The 21541-nt window shown below is 35.9% G+C and overlaps 1 long non-coding RNA gene across 1 annotated transcript in view; it reads right to left on the reverse strand.

Annotated features, from left to right (window-relative positions):
- Positions 1–11585: 11585 nt before the first annotated feature.
- The window catches only part of LOC126867496 (uncharacterized), a 49136-nt gene continuing 39180 nt past the window's right edge, over positions 11586–21541 (reverse strand). Inside the window, exon 3 of the long non-coding RNA XR_007690319.1 lies at positions 11586–15102. This is a non-coding gene — a long non-coding RNA (uncharacterized LOC126867496). The remainder of the gene's footprint in view (positions 15103–21541) is intronic.

Raw genomic sequence — 21541 nt, forward strand, 5'->3', positions numbered from 1 at the left:
GATATACTTTTTGAGAAAATTAATCTCGACGATTCGTTCTTTATACGCGTATATGTGCAATAAGTAAAATATTTATTTAAATAACTAAATAAATATTTAAATAACTATTTAAATAAATAAAACTAAATAACTATTTATATATATATATACTACTACTACTATTAATATTTAAATAACTATTTAAATAAGTATTTAAATAACTAAAATATCAATAAGATAGCCATAAATATGTAAGTTAAGTTATAGATTATGTACGGCAAGATATTTGCTTTTTTCTTTTTAAGAAATTAATTAATTATTGCGAGATGTATATTCTATATTTCGTGATTAATAATTTTCTACGTCGAAGTAGAAGTTATCACGCGTAATATATTTTATTATAGAAATACGTACTTGTTTTTAGGTCTGATTTGTGAAACCGTATCTCTTTGCTCAGTGAATGTGTTAGGAAAGGGCGACAACGGCACAGTGTCGTGTAGAAAATGACAAAGATCAAATTCTTGTGGCTTAGAGTTCAGAAATAACGCACTAAATCAACCGCTTTGATCTGTTAAGTAATTAAATATGCAAACTCTGCTGAGTAGAGCTCATAGGATCCTTGAAAGCGATGTTGGAGAAACGTGCTTGACCGATCAGATCTTTTGTCCACAGGTATAGCTAACGTGTCATGTATTTCATAAAAAATATCATTTATATATTCGAAAAAAGAAGGTGATATCGTTTCGTCTATGTTTAAAACGTGTGATACTTTTCATAAAATAAAACAAGACTTAAATAGCAGCCATACGAATGAAATTTATTTCACTTCAAACTTTTTCTTCCAACTAATTAAAAAGCAATTTATCAATTTATCAATTTATCTATTTAAGTTACGTGAAATTCGGGGAGTTTCAAATATCATGGCCGATTAGGAATTAGATTTATTTTATTTTAGAGCTTCAGCATCTCGAAATGCATCGGTGAAACCACTCGAACAAATGGTAAACGACGTTCTGAGAAAAAGTTACAGAAACAAAGGCACATAGATATAAAAATATCCAAAGTGGACTATTCGTTTTAACGTCTAATAAGTAAGACGAATCTCTGTTTTAAATTCTATTATCTATGTCTTTGTAAGAAACGTAAGTTTATCCAAGAGGACCACAGCAAACGTGTTAAACGTTCATAGTTTCCCAACGTATGGTTCGGACCGAAGGAGAACGAAAAAAAGAAGGAGTAGGTGAAAAAAAGTAGGAACCAGGAGGAAGGACGAGAAAAAAGAAAAAGGAAAAGCCGATTAGATAGTGCAGATCACCGATTTCTATATTGTCGCTCGTAGTCGAATCCCTCCGTACGGCGTGTTAGATCGAATGGTTTTATCCAAGCGAATAATCGTCCGACAGGAGAAGCCGAAATCGGATCAGCCTTAATCGAGCATACCGCGTCCATCTCTTAACAAGTTTCATTGTAACGTTTAATATTTTCCGCCAATATCCAGGGAAATATTTTCTCGCTGTCCGTCGCGCCATATTTTATTACCGGGCCGGACCGGCGCGCTCCACCGGCAATAAACTAGAAACGTAACACCGAATGGACATCGTTTACAACGAGATGACACATCCCAGGATTTCCCATCTGCTTATTTTGATTTATTACTCTCAGCCCGTTACGTTTAATTCTCTTGTCTGCCGATCGAAAACCTCTCGCGTTTCAAACGCCAACGAAACAAGCGCGAACAGTATCGAGAACGTTTTCGATGATTGGTCGACGATCGAAGAAGTCGGCTGGATCGAGGACTAAAAGGGAGACTGGTTGATGCAGGATTTCCCTTTCCGAATTCCTTTTTTCTTTCGTTCTTCTGTTTTCCTTTTTTTTTTTTTTTTTTTTTTTTTTTGATGGGAAAGGGAAGAGTGACAACAGAAGAAATCGGCTGGATAGAGGATTAAAGGGAAACTGGTTGATCCACGATTTTATTTTCTTCTTTTGTTTCTTTCTTTCGACTCGCCTCTGCAGAAAAATTCTCCGCTTCGAGTATTTTTTTACTTGTACGTGTTTGACGAGAATTTTTGGATACGCATTCAGCAGTTTCGGTATTCTAAAAGTTTTTTAACATTTGATCGAAGTGTCAAAGTATTGAAATATATTAAAAGCACACGGAGAAAGTGCGATACGATCGCTTTTGTTGACTTTCTGATCGCGATGTTATCGAGTGGTTTGAAAGAGCAGCTTCGATATGGTATAGTTGAGAAGGGGACAATTACCAGGTTACTACGTACGAAGCTTTATAAAAATGAATAATAATTTGGTGAGATCTTGCAAAGACAAAGCAAGAGCATGATCAATATTTTGACAATTAGAAAATTGTATATTTTCACAACATATTGAATTGCATATTAAGAGAGAATGAAGCGAAAAATCCTTTCCTAGTATTTCTATCGTAACGCATCATTTAATGGAAATTTGAAGGACTAAACCTGATCCTATATCTTTCTTCCAATAGGAAGAATCCGTGACAAGTAATTTAAAACTTACTCTTTCTGAAAGATTTTAGGCAAGGGAAAAATTACTGGCTATAAAATAATTAAAGCACAAATGACACACGATTAATAACTCGCAACATATGATAAATATGCGTATCATTTGAAAGCATTAAACGTGCTCAATTATTCTAAAAATTTAAAAAATTGTCTAAATGTCATATACTTGAAATACTTGAATGAATTAATACCCAAAATCATAATGCTTGGGTAGTTCGGAATAAAAAGTAGGCAGAAATCTCAACACAAGAATTGCTACGCACAGCGTACGCCGTAATTTCCTTATAATCGATGAAATTATGAATTTGCATCATGACGAGACAATCGCGAAATTGACACGAAAATTAGACCAAAATATTTCGAAAATGCAGCAGGTTAACTGGGGGTATATAAGTTAAAATATCTGTCGTGCAAGATTTCCAGGGATGCAGAAGAGCGGAAGGATCAAACGATGATGTTCGAAAGGAAAAAGCGAAACGCTAACTCCGTCGTAACGATTCGTGCGTGCACGCGTGAGTGCGTGAGTCAGTGCGCTGTCACGCAGCCGGCCGAAGAAGCGAGGAAGAACCAAAGAAGATGCTATCTGCTCGAACTGGCCTCGCCATTAGTGTCACGAGAATAGGAAGGACTTACGTCCGCGGTGGGGCCACAGCTACAGCGTGCTACAAAAGTAGAAGTTTATTTGGCTCGAAATAAAAAGCTTATATACCATTTTGAATTGTATCGCGTAAAATTTAGGTAACTCGTTTGGTCGGTCTATCGGAATTTGTTGGTCCACTGGATGGTTAGTTCGCATTCGTTGCAAGTTAAAGATAACGTCGAAATTTATATCGATTGAAGATGGTTAACGATAGTGATTTAACGTGATACAAAACAGAAGCCTTCCCTAAATTGCTGTATCATTGATAGTGTAGGTTTTATTAGTATCAGTAGTAGCATAAATTTTGAATAAATTTCATAGAATTTTGTCAATGTTGTATTATGATTTAATAAGAAATTAATAAGAAAACTTCTAGATCAATTTTAATAAATAGTTTTGTTATCCCTTACTGAAATTTTTCCTCGAGCTGTACTTATTTTGAAATTAATCAAAGTAAAATAATTTCGTATATGGAAATGATCTTGTTAACGTGATTCGATTAACCGACGTTTAGTAATTTACTGGATGAATTATCTTGGTATTTCAAAGGAAAAGGAACAAATAGTTGTAATGATCGTGTTTAAAGAAAAGAAATCAAGAGGCGGAAAATTAGATGCGCGATGAAGAAATTCTAAATCAAGTGTTATACCAGATAATGAAGCTTGATAAATTGAAAAAAGTGAAACAGGCCTAACTGATAGTTGATGATTTAAATGGTCACGGTTTTATTCTCCTCGTTTCATTCTGGTCCCGAATAATTAATTAGTATATTTAATATGCTGCTGAAATTACAATAAGCGTACTGAAATTAAAGCGGAAATAATATCTGCATGTGTTTTACAAGTGCTTTACTTTCTCATTGTTCTCAGCGTTATAACATTATCGTTCCACAACAAGATAGGAAATTATGCAAATTTTGAAATTCGTGGCCAAACTGAAGCACTAAATTATCAATACGTTGTTGCTAAAACATATATGATTCAATTAAACAAAAAAAAAAAACACTTTCTTGTTATATACATATACGTACTACGTAGATGTACTTTTACACAAAAATTTGATCTGGTCGAGAAAGAAACGTAAAATTTGGTCAAAGCATGTTGCACGGAAAAATATGAATATGACACAGATAGAAAACTTCTGCGTCCTCTCTTTGCTTCTTTCGAACCATTATATCGTACGTAGTTGCTTTAAATGTACGAAAGAATAGCCAAGTCTATCAAAGATTGATAAATGTCCAGTTATTTCTAACCAGTAAGCACGTCCAAACACTTAATCGCAGTATCGTAAAATGGACGTACACGTCGCAACGTGGATCGACGACCTAAAGTGGTCACCGCAACGACTCTACCATTTCGTTGGACGAACGAGCGCCATTTGACGGCACCGCTTTAAAAGTCTAATTATTTCCAGATTTGTGGATCGTTCCAATAAAATCTTCCGAGCGTATCACTGAGTTTATGCCGCGTGTGATGCGCGCGTAGAACAACAATGAGGCCGCGAGCATTAATTAGAATTTCAATTAACCGGCTCGTAATGGCGCACGCATCGATCAGTGCATATCCGTTTTCTGGAAACGGCAACGGCCCAGGTCGAAATCCCGCGATCGCTCAGACATTAGCCCATAAAAATTGCAAACTCGTCCTTGTTTGCTCGGCAGAGCGTGTAATTAGCATCGATTGCGAGAACGACGTCTCTTTCTGAAAATTACCGATCGTTCCTTTTGGTGAATTTAATCCTAAAACGTTGCATCGAACTTCGATTTAACCAATCTGTCGAAATTTGATCAACCGTGCCGAAAATATCTTTTGTTTATTCGATTAACCACCACAGAGCTTCGTTTAGTTTGATTATAATTATTTAAATAGTCGTCAATTCTCGAAGACTTGGGCAATCGTCTCGATACGACTTTGCCTCGATTTAATCTCGTTATCTCGTATTTTCACGATTTCCTAATTAATTTTGCAGATTGGTTTCTTAATTTTAAGGAAAAAAGACAGAGGATGCGAGTTAAATGCATAGATAGATATACTATTCATTTGCCGTGTGAAACTTGATTTAACATTGCATTTTATTCGACTCTTCTTACTTTTAATATTTAAAATGTACGTATTATTTTATGTTATAACTTTGGTAGTAATATGTCAGTTTTCATTCGCTATCGATTACGAAGATGTAAAAATTGATAAAAATATATAATAATCGAAAACCTAGTTTACCGAGTACAAACCAGATGGTTTGAAAAATGTCGTTCGTTATGGTATTCTGTATTCCTCAGTTTCTTGGCAACTACGACTAAAATGATTTCTAAAATTAAACAAATTTTACCTTTCGTACTCACGAGGAGTTGGAGGGCAAAATGCAGAAACGTAAATTAGCTGAAAAAGCATACCTGAATAGATTAAGAACATTAGGAACGTCGTTCGATTATTATACCGAAGCTATAAAGAGCCACATAAGGGAGCATTCGCAAAAAAGCTACGTTAAAAAGGCCACTATACACTAAATAGCTGTGCAACAATTTCGTTTATTTGCTTTGCCATTTAAGTGTCTTCTCAGTCGCAAAATAGGGGAAAAACTAAAAAGAAGGGAACAATCGTAACGGAACGAGGATCGACGATCGTCGATCATTGTCAAAGTTTTGTTTTCCATTAGAATTCGTGTAATTAATATCATATTGGGTACACAGAGACTTGGTCGAGCGAGTAAGTACGCGTATCGTAGACGGTTGGTAAAGTGAATACCGTCTAAGCGAGATATTCGAAAACTGTCCGATTAACGATCCGAAAGTGCCTCGGGCCAAGATTCAAAATACCTCGACGGACGTTATATTCTCGTCGTACATTCCTATGGTGTCCTGTGTTTCAGCTACGGCCGCACCAACAGCTTCTGCAGCTTGTCTCACGGTTTCCATGGAAAACTTTGGGGCCTCGCGTCGCTCAATTTGCATCCACCCATCGAGAATGGTAATTAAGGGCGAAGCGTAAACCTTGATTAGAATTACAATCGTAAACGGAGTCGGTTCGATCCTGTGAGCGATCTGCTATTGCCAGAGGGTGTACGCCAACTTGAAAACTGTAAATTGGTCGTGACGCTGGATACGATCCTTTGGTCTTTGAGCAGCGTACGTACGTAGCTCTATACGGCAACACGCCGCTATACGACGATTTGAAAAACTTACGTCAATTACATGTGTGTTTACAATAATTGACAAAACATTCCTAGACACTTTTTACGTACACGTATATACTTCGCAAAGATCACCAAAGTATTGGAACAGCCAGTTATTCGCTAAAATTAACGAGCCACTGTATTTAGCGGGACTATCGTTAGTGATAATTCTACGATTAAAATTAATACTTACGCTGTGTAACAGTGTTTCACTAAGTGTACGTTTGCAACGAGCGTCCTGTAATTTCTGTATAACTTTATTTTCGAATTGATTTCCAACGCTACTATTACGATCAGCTACTTTGGTATAGAACTGGTAGTTTCGTAGTCGAAAGTTGCGTGACCTATTCTTTCGAATAACGTGATTATCGTGAAAAGATGACGGCGCAGAGAATAATGTTGATTTAGCTTTCAATTTGAAACTGCAAAGAGGTAATACGTCTTTTTTAAATAAAAGGAAGATATTACTGCTGACCCGAACGAACGCATTGTATTTCGAGTACGAGAGACAAACATTTAAGATCACTGAAACGGAGTTTAACGTACTTGTGCAAGGAGCGGATGGAGCGAAAGGGTGTCTTTTATTATTACAGTACACACGTTGCTTCGAAATTTTAATACAAAATTTCAATACAATTAACACGCAAAGAGAACGATTGATATATCTGAAAAGATTCGTTCCCTGTGTAAATTGACAAATCTGATACTCGATACATCCGAAGTATTTTTTGAGATGTTTTTAAAAGTAAAGTCCGTCTTTCCAGAATTATTTTATTGCAACAGCTCATCCATAAATGTTTGAAATGTATCTGTTTTTTCTAAGAGAAAAATATCAATGTAACAGAAACTCAGATGACGTTAATTCATGCATTATGTAAATCTAAACTCGTTAGTTTTAAAAAGAGAATCGTGTATTTATAGTATGATCGTTACATTCAGCTGGATTCTCGAGATTTCTCGTGATCGCGACGCATTCCGGCGCGAATTTTCGTAGGCAACTCGGCTGGAAGCGACGCAATCAGAAAAAAGGTGGAAAATATCGGCCGCTAATTGTCGATTCGGCCGGGTATTTCTGAAGAATTATCCTACGCTCTCGGGTTTTCTTCCATGCTCAATCCGAGTCCATTAAACGCAAAGTCAGTCGGGCAAATTCAATAAGCGAATCGTTTTCGCGCGCGGAAATTAATCGTTTCACCCATTAAACACCGCCATTGAGAGTAATTCAGCGGCGTTTCTTTTCTTCGCGTGCCATTGCTCCGCTGCTAGAGAGAGGTTGAGGAGACTTCAATTTTCCCAGTTTTCAAAATACGCCAGACCGATTCGCTAAATGCCCCAGCCAACGTTTGTTTTTTCTATCGGTATTTCGAAGAGATTTTCTATGCAGATACAAATGGAACAATACCTGCTTGATCCTGCTTATTATACGATACGACACACAATACGACACGATAATAAAATAATAATTATATGTACATGAAGACAATAGACGAACATTCACGCCAGAAACACGTCGATATATCGTATACTTTCAATTAAATATGCAAAACCGTTCTAAATTTGCAATGATTTGGCGTGGCACGACTCGATATATTCCACAAACATCTACCTGATTCGCCTAAAGTAAATTCAACTTAAAACGCAATCGTATCTCATTATACGCCAAAAATGATCCTGTTCCAGTTGAAACATCCTGTACAACGTACACGTTTCGTCGTCGCTCCGTAGGACTCGAACCGAAGCAGCGGGAATATCGTTGATGAATTAAGCCCCGACGAAACACGCCCGTTATTTTCATAGTCCGAGCTGAGACTTCATTGTTCGCAGGCTCAGATTTTCTGCCGGATTACCGGCGGCTCGAACCAGCCCGGGTTTGCCGACAGATTGTTAATTGATCGGAAACACGCACGGTTGCGCGCCACCCGCTGCTCCGCTGCTTCCCGATAAATATTCTCTCTTCGAACGTATATACCTCGTACGTGTATATACGTGCATTTATGTGCGCGTATTGGTCGAAAACAATTAGGGACGATTCGCGTATCTGAACGATTCGACAGGACGAATTAAAACGAACGCGGCTGAAGGATGTGTAAGAGAAGTTCCGGCATTGATACGTGGCGAGGGTTGCTTTGACAATAGGATGGCTTCGTGTTTCTTTGGAAAAAAGTGACACGAGGTATCTGGCGGCGTAGATAAAGAAAAACATGGGGCAAACCGATCTGCTTAAAGGCTCGTGTTCTTTTGGCAGCCGAATCATTCGCTTTTCACCGGATCCTGTCGAGTTTTTGCCGAGGATGGAATCTTCGCGCTGGTGATAAACTCAGATGTATTATGCCAGGCAGAAGTATGCAACTTGTCGATGCTATCGTTAATTTTGATGATAGGTTGATTTGTGCCATTGTATAATAGCTGTCTGTAGAAGCCTGTGACGTTCGATCGAATAGGTTGCCTAACTGTTGTATTGTGTTTGAAGTAATTTTTTTTAGCGATTATCATCCAAGCGATGTCGAAAATAAAGGCATTGTCTTTGCGTATATTCTTTGTTTGCTCATAGATTCGTCGATTTTATTTTTACCAAGAATCTTGGATACTTTTTATTAATGTTTTGTTTCAATGGATTTAAAATGTTACGAATTATTACAACACACGTACACGCATACACACATATTGCACAGAGATCTGTTATCTTCCTGGAATTCTCAAGTCATCCTGTTTTCGATCCAGCACACGTCCTTCGTATCATCGAGTTATTTTACGTTTGCTCGATAATCGTATCTTTCAGTCATCTATTTATTTGCAATCATTTTTTTAACGATTAACCTTTAAACGTGCAAATAAATCGGTAATTAACACCAAGTATATGATTATCCTCATATGCTTTCATCGTTTTACATATCTATTTCTACCTTAGCGATAATATCGTTAGTTAACCGATATGACAACTGTGACAAGCAGTATGACATCTGTCAAGAACGAACGGTTATTTAAAAATGTATCTTTATGAAAATTTTAATTCGATTACAGAAATCTTTATCGACGACGAGACTTAATCAAAACACAAAATATCCCAGTGGAAAGTAAAATTTACGCAGAGAAGTAAATTTCGCGAAGTACTTATTTTCCTCGAATAAGAAATAATGTATTAATTACGAACTTTCCACGCGAATCGAATATTTCTTTCGAACATGAACGTGTATCATGTCATACAAAAATGAGAAACGACGAAAAAATTGAACGACTTTCTGTCTTACGGCTCCTGCTACCACCATGATTCCGTGATAAAGCATTTTTCAGCTGCATAATTACGAAACATTTTTTTGTTACTTGTCTCCATAAAACAAACTGTCAAACGTCACCAAAAAACATTTTCAGACACCCATGCTTCGCGGGAATAAATGAATTTATGTTCACCGCCGACGTATTTTCCAAACTAGCGTGTTACAAATCTAATATCCGCCAATATCAGACGCTGTTGCTATGTAATGTGACAATAAATTATATTACCAATCTTCCAGAGTCATCGCAGTCTTTGAATATAAATTAACACGACAAGCGAAAATTTCAAAGAGAAAGCGAAAACATTTTGCGTAACATGTTAACTCGTTGGTGTGATTTTGTTCCTTTCGTTAATTTTATCGTCTCCTTATTAAACGTTTGACGCGACGTTACAGAAAAGGAATATATATTCGATCATCAGTGTATTCATTCTCTTTTTCTATCTAGAGTCATTTGCATTTCAATTTACGTAAGTATAGAATAGTCGTCTAATTAATAAGAATAATTTATTCAAGCTGAGTAATTTGCCTTGTAACTTAATGCAGATTTAACGTAAATTCTATTATCAACAAGTTTTCAATCATCTCTGATCTATACTTGAAAGTAGATTATTTACCTGCAGGCTATCAGTGGTGCGATGAACAGACAAATATATCTGACACTTACATTGACAGCTCGATGGCTATAGTTTCCTACGAGGATATAACTTCTGCTCATCAAAAGGAAAGAAGTTTCTTCAATTCGTTTTTGTTAATACCCTCAGCTGCGATTATTATAATTCAATAACGTGTGTATATTACCTTATTTGTGAAAGTAAGTTTGTTGTTCATTTCACTGACACTTTTATACCTGATAGTTTCTCGTTGATCAAAATAATTCTACCATAGAGTTATCCAAATTATTTTCTCGTTTCTGAAATCTTCTCTTACTGGCCTTAAGATGTACGATATTTTCTCGTTCTTCCGTTATTATACTAAAACAAGTTTGATCGTACCGAGCAAAGTCCAAGACTGTATTTTATGATATTGAAGCTTAAGTGACTCGAATAATCCTATCTTATCGCGTGTTGTACGAAAAATAATTATAGAAAGCGTTTAAATATTTTTTTTCTTAATACCTTCGATCCTAAGCGCATTTATTTTACTCGAATAAAGCTTTTATTTTTTATTAGAATCAGGTTTTTTTTGTTGAAAGAGAAAATGGAAGCGCATTGACGAATAAAATATTCAACCAAAATTATGCATTGTGTACAAATTTTCTGCGTGTTTTTCCTCAAGCGGAACAATCGTATCGAATCCAAGATTTCACTCTATGTTTCTTCGTTCCAACGAGATGATCTGCGATTCGACGTAACCGCGAAAGCGATGTCTGCAATCAAATTGTATATTCAAGCCAATCGATGACTGAGAACAAGGTAAATCCGTCTTTTCGCGTAATAATAGAGATGAATACTCTCGAGTGGATAATCAGAGCCGATCGATTCGTCGACTATCGTGTATCGTTCCGCGGACGTATCTTTCTCGTTTAAACTATTTATCGTGGCATTTGATTCCTCCTCGCCTCGAATATCGTCATTTTTCCGATTTGCTTAAGGAAAGAAAATTGCGGAGATTTTAATGGATAACGAAATTCCCTGGGGTTGGGTATAAGAATTTGAAGTTTGGAAATGCTTTGTTTATAGCGCTGGATTGTATCGGACTAGAAGAAATTTGAGATACGAATAAGATCACGCGTTGCAAATGTAATTTCTTATATTTATTTTGAAAGTAGATTATACTTTTGTAGAATACAGAAATATATATTCTTAAAATAAAGTAATTACTCGAAATTCGTTTGAAACGATTATTCCATTTTAATTTCAACGCTTTCGAATAATTTATAACGTTGACTTTCGCGTGTTTCACATATTTGAGTAGTAATGGGAAATTTGAAGGTGCTGAAATACACACAATGCATACACGTAATAGGCAAAAATGTAGAAAATATTCAAGAAGTAAAATATTTATTATAATATTTAATAAGCGAAACAAGATTTCTGTCTACGTTCCATTCCTTAAATTCGCGAGAGTATAAAAACTCGTAAAAACTCGTAATCTACATCACTAAAAAAAAAAAAAAAAAAAAAAAAAATACGAAAAAAAGAACGAAACTCCTGAACAAACATCCTAAAGAGTCTCCAGAAAATAATTCGCGTCATTTCGACCGAGGCACCCTGTACTTACTACATACTGTATAATAGTATGGCCGTGTTGATGCAACGACTGTTATACACACTCTGGCGATGTATATGCAGGCGCAGCCACGTAAGGCCTTCTTGTTCCGTGACGAGCGACGTCGACGATGTCGCATTTCCGACAACCACGAGCAACATGCGTGCCTACGCAAGATTAGCGGAATGAGCGTTCACACACGTGCGCACTGTTCACAATGGCGTACGTATATAAGTGTATACGTATAGGTACGTGCATCGAACGAAGTCTGGTTCACGTGTTGTGTGTTCGAAGCGACGACTTCTCGAAGAATCACGGAGCCTCGCGTCCGAAGTAATTATTATCTGCCGGCACGCAGCGCGGAACGGGAAAAAAATAATTGTAGGTACGATCGAAACGAGCGGACCTGACGCGCAACTCGCTCGTTTATGCTCGCTTCTTCGCGGCCTCGATATATCAGGATTAGAGGCGCCTGGAAACCGTGAATCGCTTTAGGGATGTACTCGAGATAGGGTCAGGTTTAATTTGTCGTTTGGTAGCAGCTGTGTTGCGATTACGAAATACCTTTGGTGTTAAACTTTCGAGATCTTAACGGCTAAGATCGGAGAGTTCGTGGTTTTTAGAGCTTGAGATGATTTTCCGATTGGAATTATTTTTTTTTTTTTTTTTTTAGATGTCGATGAGTGAGATAGTTACTGAAATCGATAATACCGATACACAATTGGAAAAAATTCCTATGGTTCTGAGCTCTTTTGACTAATTTCATTTGGGAATACGTTGGTTGAGGTGATTTCTGAATTAATAATTTGATTCTTATTCAATTTCAAAGATCTATCGAATACATTTATATGTATATCGAAGGTGAATCGTAACTTAATTTCTAACATTAAATGCGTGATTTATTTAATTTGTCGTTCGATAGGCAATTTACGATAGGGAAAATTCGGTTCGTGTAGAGCTCTCATAATCTTGTTGAATTATAAGTTGTTTTTTTGGTTACAACATGATTTTGAGAGTCGTATTCGTGTGTAAGTTATTATCACTGAGTAAAATGGGCTTTGGTTACAAAATCGTTCTTTCAGTTGAAATTTTTTTATCCTAAGCCAAGCATTATTCGTTTCAGCTTAAATTTATAATATAAGTTTTGTCGCTTTCAAGTTCACTAACGAATCCATCGAATGCGTTTAATTATGTAATACACGAGTTATAATTAATACGTAATGGTATAATGAGCTGGAACCTGTCTTCGATTTCAAACAGGACAGTTAAAATGAAAAATTAATGACGTAATTAAAGTGTTCGATTTAATAGGTACATCTCGTGAATAGTTTGTACAAAAATACAGTGAATGTAAAATTTGGTAACAATATTATTTGCCAACAATAGTACGTATGTTACAGTAGCGTGGTTTTGTCGGAGATGACAAGATATTAATTTTCCGCGGAGCAGGTCACGCAAATGGGTTTGTTGTATCTCGTGTTTGAAAAAATTTGATTGTGTAACAAAGTTTACCGTGCTGTTCTTTTGTTTTTCTTTCGTTACATACGTAGTAGTGCAGATAATTTTACTGCTAGTTTTCCAGTGGAATTTCAAAAATAGTAGTACAATGTCATCTTCTTAGTTAAATACGTAATTTATATCGAATCTTTTAATCTTAATATATGTTCGTATAATATGAAGAAGAAATTTCCAAGATTTAAATACTCACGAGGTGAACAAACTTTGTTAATGAGATGGATTCTGAGGGAAATATCATATTTCTTTTAGCTATCCTTAACTTTGTGCACAGGCGAACTTTCGTGTTGAGCTATGCACGTCCTTTTTAATATTCACGATGTTAAATATTCGAAATATGAACTACTTCGTGTTTCTTACTGTACACTGGAAGTACCTCGGAAGTAGCACAGTCAAAATAAATATTTTAATAATCTGGATGTCATCTATTGCGTCATTGCCAACGAAGAAGATGTAACATTTCTTAAATAAGAGAAAACTATGAGGAAAATTTTATTACGAAATACTTTATTTATCTTGATAAAATTGCTATTCAAAGAATGAAGAAAAGAGAAACTGTTACATTTAGCAGATATTCTTCTTCGTGTGTACCTATTTTATCGCATTGTATCTCCGCTATAAAATTTACTATTACGAATATTAAAAAATTCTTTGGTATCCTTTAGAGTTATCAACTGAAAATGGCAAAGACGACGCTTAATACCATTTTGTCGGCATCGTTCTTTTCAACAAAACGTAAATACAAGGGCACTGCGTTATCTTTCTTCGCTTTTCATACGATAAGTCCCGCGAGATTAAAACTAACATATCTTTCAAACTAATCATTTTTTCGACGAAAGTATCTCGATACATACTTTTCTGTGAAAAATTCAGAAATTCATCCAACGATACATAAAAGACATGTAGCTCCATTTGAAAAAGTTGTATCGTTATTGAAATCTATTTAAATGAGAGTGTAAAAGAGGTCGAAATATCTGATGAAGCTTTCCTCGTGAAGTCAAACAACTTTCATCTCGAATATTTTTTCGTATATCCGATGATAATCACGTGTGTACATTTAAAACCGACATACTGTGTAAATATATACATAATATTCGAAGTTTATTAATACACGTTAATCCAACATTTCTATAGCTCATTTGCATCTTGGCGATTTACGATTCGGTCGACCTATACCACGTACCCACGGATATTCATAAGATCGTTCCGAAAATCGCGATTCCTTGGATCCATCGTGCGTCTCCGCGTGACAGGATTGCGCAACAGCCCCCGATGATTGCGCAACCGCGGAAAAATTATGCAATGCTCCAGTGAAAAGTCGCTGCGTTCGCCTCTGAAGACGCTCCTCGCTGTTGTTTATGCGCGCATCGCATAACTCGCGGCAGCGTGCACGTGGTTATTACAGAAAATTACTCGCGGACTCGTTAAAACGCGCGGAGAAACCTTGGCTCGGTCTGTCCGCGAGTAAGTCGTTGAAAACGGTGAACGTTCCTGCGCCACGAGCGCCGGATTCGGGTCAATTAAATGCCGATGGGAACGTGGCTTCTTGCTTTTTGAGGGATAAGCATCGCGACGCGTAATGACCCCTTTGTTAGGGGCAATGATATTTTGGAGCGAGCGAAATTATCGAAGAGATCGCAGCTAAACGTACAACGCAACGATTTTTCTAGTTCTTTGATTTTCTAACGTTTCTCTTACATGGTCTTTGACGCGTTGGCTGCCACTGTCATTAGCTGTCATCGGTGCCCCACGTTTTACTAAATTTTTTTTAGAACACCTAGAACGAGATAAATTTGGATGGATTAAACGATGTTCGACAATGCGAATGATTATGCAAAAATTAAATATATATAAATATTATGTAGAATATTTGAATCTATCGCGGCCCTCGCTACGGCAAAATGTATAAAATTCACGCGACAGTCAACGTGTAACAGCCGATATTTGTATATTTGAAAGAATTTTTCCCCATTTTTCCCCATATTTCTAATTTAATTGAGTATATTAATGAAACGCTTAGGTTACGTATTAGCTCGTTTACAAAAGATGGTCATCCGATCAGGAGAATATTGGACGATGTAAACAAATTGTGCAAAAATATAAATTACCTTTCATTTATTCTTTGGAAACGTGATAAACATATCTGGGTTTACCTGATGGAGGAAATATCGTTGGTTGTAAATAGCATCGCAGTATAATAGCACAGCAAAGGGCGCTGTCTATAAACGAATTATTTTCTTTATTATGCATTGGCAATGCTTTTCAAATAAAAAGATTTTTCAAATAAAAAAAGTAAGACTATCAAATGGATTTTTAAATTATTTTTGTACGACTTTATGACGCATATGTAAGTTGGCAATTTAAAAATGTTTCAGCCGAACGAAGGGGTGCGTTACGCGATTGGCAGAGGAACGGTGTGTGCGTGTGGAAATAGAGCGGATGTAGAAAAGTAAGTGTAAGGTATGAACGAAGGGCAAAACGCAATGGAAAATGTAAAAGAGCGGAAAGATGGGTGTCGAAAGGAGAAGATTAAATAGAAAGTGACATTATCAACGTTAAATATACAGCAGTTATTTAAATTATTTAAACACTCGGTTCTTCTTGTAGAATAAATAGAATTTTTGATTCTATTACATATTTTGTTTATTAGGGAATGAGATAATCAAAAATATATTAATTAAGTGAAAAAGTAAATATCAAGTATTAAGTGAAATGTAAAAATAATAAACACAAAATAATTAAAAAGATAATATTTCTTTGAATATTATACAAAAAGTGGTAAACTTTTAATAGATACTTAACGATTTATTATTATTATTACCTGAGTTTTCGTTAATTTACCGTAGATCTATTTTTAAATCCTTTGAATTTGATATATGAATTTCTATTTAAATAGTATTATTCTTTACGACGTTTTGATGTTCTTTTATTCGAACTGAAAAAAGTTTGTCAAGTTCCTTGTTGCTTATAAACAAACGATATAAAATATGATTAATGACAGATCGGAAAATGAATTCCTTTCGGGACGTAACTGGCAATACGGTAATTTATTTATTTTTCGTATATCCTATAATTATCATATATATATTATCAAATATATACAATAATACAGTCAACAACGTAATACGTATTACGATATATTAATTAACGAATTAATTTATCGTAGCGATAATCGTATTTATAAAATGTGAGACACGAAACGAATAAAAATTTCTTCTGAGAAAATATTTACGGAAAGAAGATGATCAAAATTCATCGCGATACACGTACTAATCGTCATCATTGAAACCTAATTACAAATTAAGCGAACATCCAGAACCTCCTATTTTCCCCTTGTATAAACTCTCGACATAGTTTTAAACATACGCTTCATGCCGTTCAGAGTCGAGCCATTTCTTTACAGAAATCGCGATATGTACTATATTTGATCGATTAAGAGAAGATATGGTAAACGTGCGAATCGTAGGAAAACCCACGAAGTTACGTACGATTCATCAGAAGGCATTGATTTCCGTTTGTTTTCACATGCGAGTTTGTTGAATTAAGACGTAAATTGCTTCATCGAACAATGCTTCCCATGGTTCTATGATTCTCTCCGTTTTATCCTGTGTGCTCGCTTTTCTTCCCGCGTTACCGAATCTCGAATGCAAATATGTCAAATAAACGCGAATACTTGGAGTACATACATACATTAGGCTGTATGAATATACAAACGCTAACTGTGCAAACGTACTATTAGCGTACGTATTAAACATATGTACGCACTAGTACTGGTATACGTATGTACATTGTACATTCCACGAATTGATTCAACGTAGCGTTTGTGACTCTGCAGCTCAGTGTCGTTTAGCGTAATTTTACGAGTTAAACACTTTAATGCGTTCACTGTTGATAGAATATGACGTTGTCTACGCTACGTATCATTAAGTAACTTTTACGTAATTATAACAATTTCCTTCTCTAACGAATAAACAAAGTTCTAATTATACAGCATTCGTTGCTGAACTTTATTTAATTTCATTCTCCCCTTAATTATATCTGTAGATAGATAGAATATATCTACTATAAATATTAAAGTCATTTGCGAAATGATAAATAAGAAAAAGAAATTATGACATGAATTAGACATCGTACACCCTAACATCTTGCACGTGCGATATTTACAGTATCAATTTCTATAACACTTCCTGTCTCTACGATTTCCTATTTTTCCCGCAACATTTTCAATGCCTCGAGTTAAAATTTTAATAACCATTTCAATCACAAATAAAGATAGAAATGTTTCATATAAAAGAGTAATCGACGCATAAAACGTAGATAAACGAATAAAAAAGTTTTTAACGCAACTTCGTTACCGCAGAAAAACACAGAGCATTCCATCATCGTTTCATATAAAACTAACATACACACACGTGGGAGGTAGACGATTTAAAAACAGTTCAAATACAAAACCAGCAAACGGTCTATTCGCCCAGACGCCCAGTCCGATCAAAAATCCAGCCGGAGAGCCGCTTCATTCATTTAGAAACGGGTTACGTTCCGTCGGGAGTCGGGGACTCAATTTACACGGCGAAGAATCGAAGTTCCCATTACGAGGGGAAATAGAAGCAAATCATTTGACCAAACACAGTTTCCATTCAGCGTTTCATCAATTAAATAAATTCGACAAGAACCAGGCCCAGGACAGAGTATTAACCCCTGTGTTCACGATTCAATTTTCTACCCCGTTTCTATCCCTCTGCGTCTCTGAGATCGGCAAACAGAGTGGAGAAATCTCTAAAAGAAGAAAAAAGAAAAAAAAGAACTCTGGAAGATTGTAAGATTATGAAGTACATTATTGCGTAGATGTGTGTGCATAGGTACATGATTATTTTTGACATTATTGGTACTCGTAGAATGTTCGGTAATATATTTCGATCTCTTTCTCCTCGTAATTTTATATTTTTATTGCAATATCTCGATTTCACCATCCTATGTTCATCGTATGTATGTGTATTATTCTCGAAAGTTGCGAATAAAAGGATCTTCGACAGTTTCTCCATCCATGATTGTCAATGGAATAATTAATATTCTATTCTATTATATTGGAAGAATAAGTTACTTAATAAATAATCTAATTCATAATTTCTTAGCTTTACAAAAATCTCTCTCTGTCCTTCTACTCATTATTAATTCCCCATTATATCATATTCCCATTATAATAAAACTTCAAAATACCTCCTAATATAAACGTACAAACCTACGAACGCATGCAGATACCAGCAAGCACTAACATATGTACATACCAACGATCGAATCTTCCGTCTCTTCCGTTTCCACGTATCAATCCAGATAGGTGGAAACACTACGGTACACGGTCATTTCCGGTGGCGATAAGATCGACCGATTCGTCGAGGATCGTTGCAATTAGTAATCACGCGTGCATTCCGTAACGCGGTTGCGCAACGCGATGTTATACACGCGTGTATCCTGCGTCCTTTTTTTCCGCTGGAATGCATCGAGTCGAACAAGGACACGAGTATTTCTCCTACCGATATACATATATAGCATAACATTATTATTTCTCCGGTTTCTCCGTTGGTTCTCCACCTGCTGTCCTCCTCCCCTCGCCTCATCCACGCTCTACAACTCGTATCACCGCCTATCTATCTTCTTCTTCTTTTTTCATCCCCCGTTTTTTCCATGATCGCGACGCCACCGGCACCGACGGATCGTCGAATAAATTTTTTATCGCTGCCGCCGACGAACCACCTAGCACCGACTCTTTTTTTTTTTCTTTCCTTGTTTTTATCGATTCTTCTAGTTTCCTGTTCCGAGGCTGCCACCCTCTACCACCCCCTCTATCGCCCATACTTCTCACCCTCTTTCAACCGTGGCCCGCGATTCTCTTCCCGCTGAATCCCTAGGGTCATTTTCGTGCGCGTTAAACGTTCTCGCGGGATTCCGCGCGTATTATCGACGATATCGTGATTCGGACAGATTTTTTTTCCTCCCTTTTTTCTCGTCTTTTAGATTTCTATTTCTTTTTCTCTCCGTGATTCTTCCTCTCTTTTGGATTTTGATTCTTTCCTTTCTTTTTTTTTTCTATTATCCGGCTTATATTCGGAGGAATGAAATTAGGCACGACGGATATTAGCGTAGAAGAATAACGTCGTTTCGTCGAGTCGACGGTTCCGTGGACGATCGATGGCTCGTGCGTGTCTGTCTTCGCGTCGCGTGAAGGATTTTCGCGTTGTTACGGCTCAGCCGTTTTCTTGGTTAATGGACTTTCGTCGGGGCACCAGGTCGATCGTGAACATCGCGGAGGTCGGAGGTGAATTTTGGGAATTGGCTGTATGTGATAGGCGAACGAAATGTTTGGATAGCGTCGAATTTATTTTGTGTGTGAAACGTGAGAAAGATACACGGATAAATGGAAATATGGTGAATGGTAGAATTAGAAGTATCGTAAAGATCAAGTTGTGTCAATTGTAACAGAAGTATTAAGTTACAACAGTATTGTAAGATAATTGGAAGATTCAGATGCTTAAAAAGAAAGAAAGTTTGAAACTGAAAAATATTCGAAATTCAAGAATTTAGCAGAAAGGTGATGATCGTCAATCGATTTGGTAGATCGAAAATTTAAAAATTACTACATTAACTAGTAACAATTAGGTTTGTTATTGATTTTTGGAAGCATAAGTACGCTCTATCGTACATTTTATGGTACATGAAATTATTGATAATCATTAGAAAAATATTGATATTAATAGAAGACTTCCGATGGGAAGGTTACTACTAAATAATATTTAAACATTCTAGTAGACTGGTTTATCATCTATCTATCGTTTCTCTGATTATTATGTAAAAATACAATTTGTAGGTGCACGTACGTGCGTGTTAAGTAGAAAATGAAACTTTTCTTATCAATATATAGACCATTCTTTTATCGTTATTTGTCCTGTTTACGATACGTACGTACCTGGTACATTTTTATTTCATGCTGCTTTTAGCATTTGTGTACTGCAAACCGTTGCTTCTTTTCATTCAACAGCGCAAATCTCTTAAAATGTCAAGAATGTGTAAGAAGTATCTTTTTTAAATCCATTGAAAGGAAGACACTTTATAAATTGATTAGGTAAACGTGTAACTCAAAGTTTCATGATTCGTCGTTCAACTTTTTTCGAAGTGAGAAAATATTTTTCTTTTAATATAGAGAATAATATTAGTACATATTACGGTTAACATAAAATGTATCGTATTTTTAGACGATTAATTTATAAATTCTCTTTCTAAAAGAGGAATATCCGAAAATTCAATTTATAATAATGAACGATAAATTCGATTGAAACAGACAAATTAAGTGCAACTTTTCCTCGAGTCTTCTCTACAATTTGACGTTCAATGAGTCACGTCTGTATTTAGAGTCGATGGAAACTATTCCTAGGCGAATCTTTAAAAAAAAAAAGAGAGAAGAAAAAAGAATAAACTGGAAGTGTGTGGAATTATTGTTTGATGCAGACTTTTCCGACACGCAGTAGTAAATCTACGTTATGCAAACATACTGTAATGATACCAAGTAACGTTCACAAATTGCGTGCTGGTAATACATGCGTATTTGGATTAAACTTCCTCTTATGAAACGTGTTTTTTATTACTGATAGTATCTAAATAACGCGTATAATCTCATTAAATTCCAACGCACTTCTTACGATCGTTTTCCAGGAATTTTCATGCCTAATTTTTCAACACCGGTTATAACATAAATAATCAATATTTCTTGCCTTATACTGGCATTAAGATCTTGAAACATCGATAAACGTATGTTTTTATTATACGAGCATTACGAAGGCACAGGCACGTAAAATGGATGACTTACCAAAAAGACTACAACGATTGTATAATACTAAATTGGTTGTTTAACCAGAGAATTTTTTTTTACCAATTTCTACACCATTATATGCATGTGTAGTAATGCGTTTTGATGCCTGGAAGCGTACAAAGGACTGTTATTAAAGTCTAAATTTATCCACAAGTTTCTCAAATTCAACATATCAAATTAAACATACACGTACAAGTGTACTTACATATTGCTTCCTCTTTTTCTACTTGTAAATTATATTTCCGCTTGCGAATTTTAAATAGAAATCCATTAATGATTCACGCTTTAAACAAAAATCCACAAAAGTCCTAACGAATCTTAAAACCAAGTAATACGTTTAACAAATTCTCTGCAG

Source organism: Bombus huntii, chromosome 7 (assembly GCF_024542735.1).
Source record: "Bombus huntii isolate Logan2020A chromosome 7, iyBomHunt1.1, whole genome shotgun sequence".
Lineage (NCBI taxonomy): Eukaryota > Metazoa > Arthropoda > Insecta > Hymenoptera > Apidae > Bombus > Bombus huntii.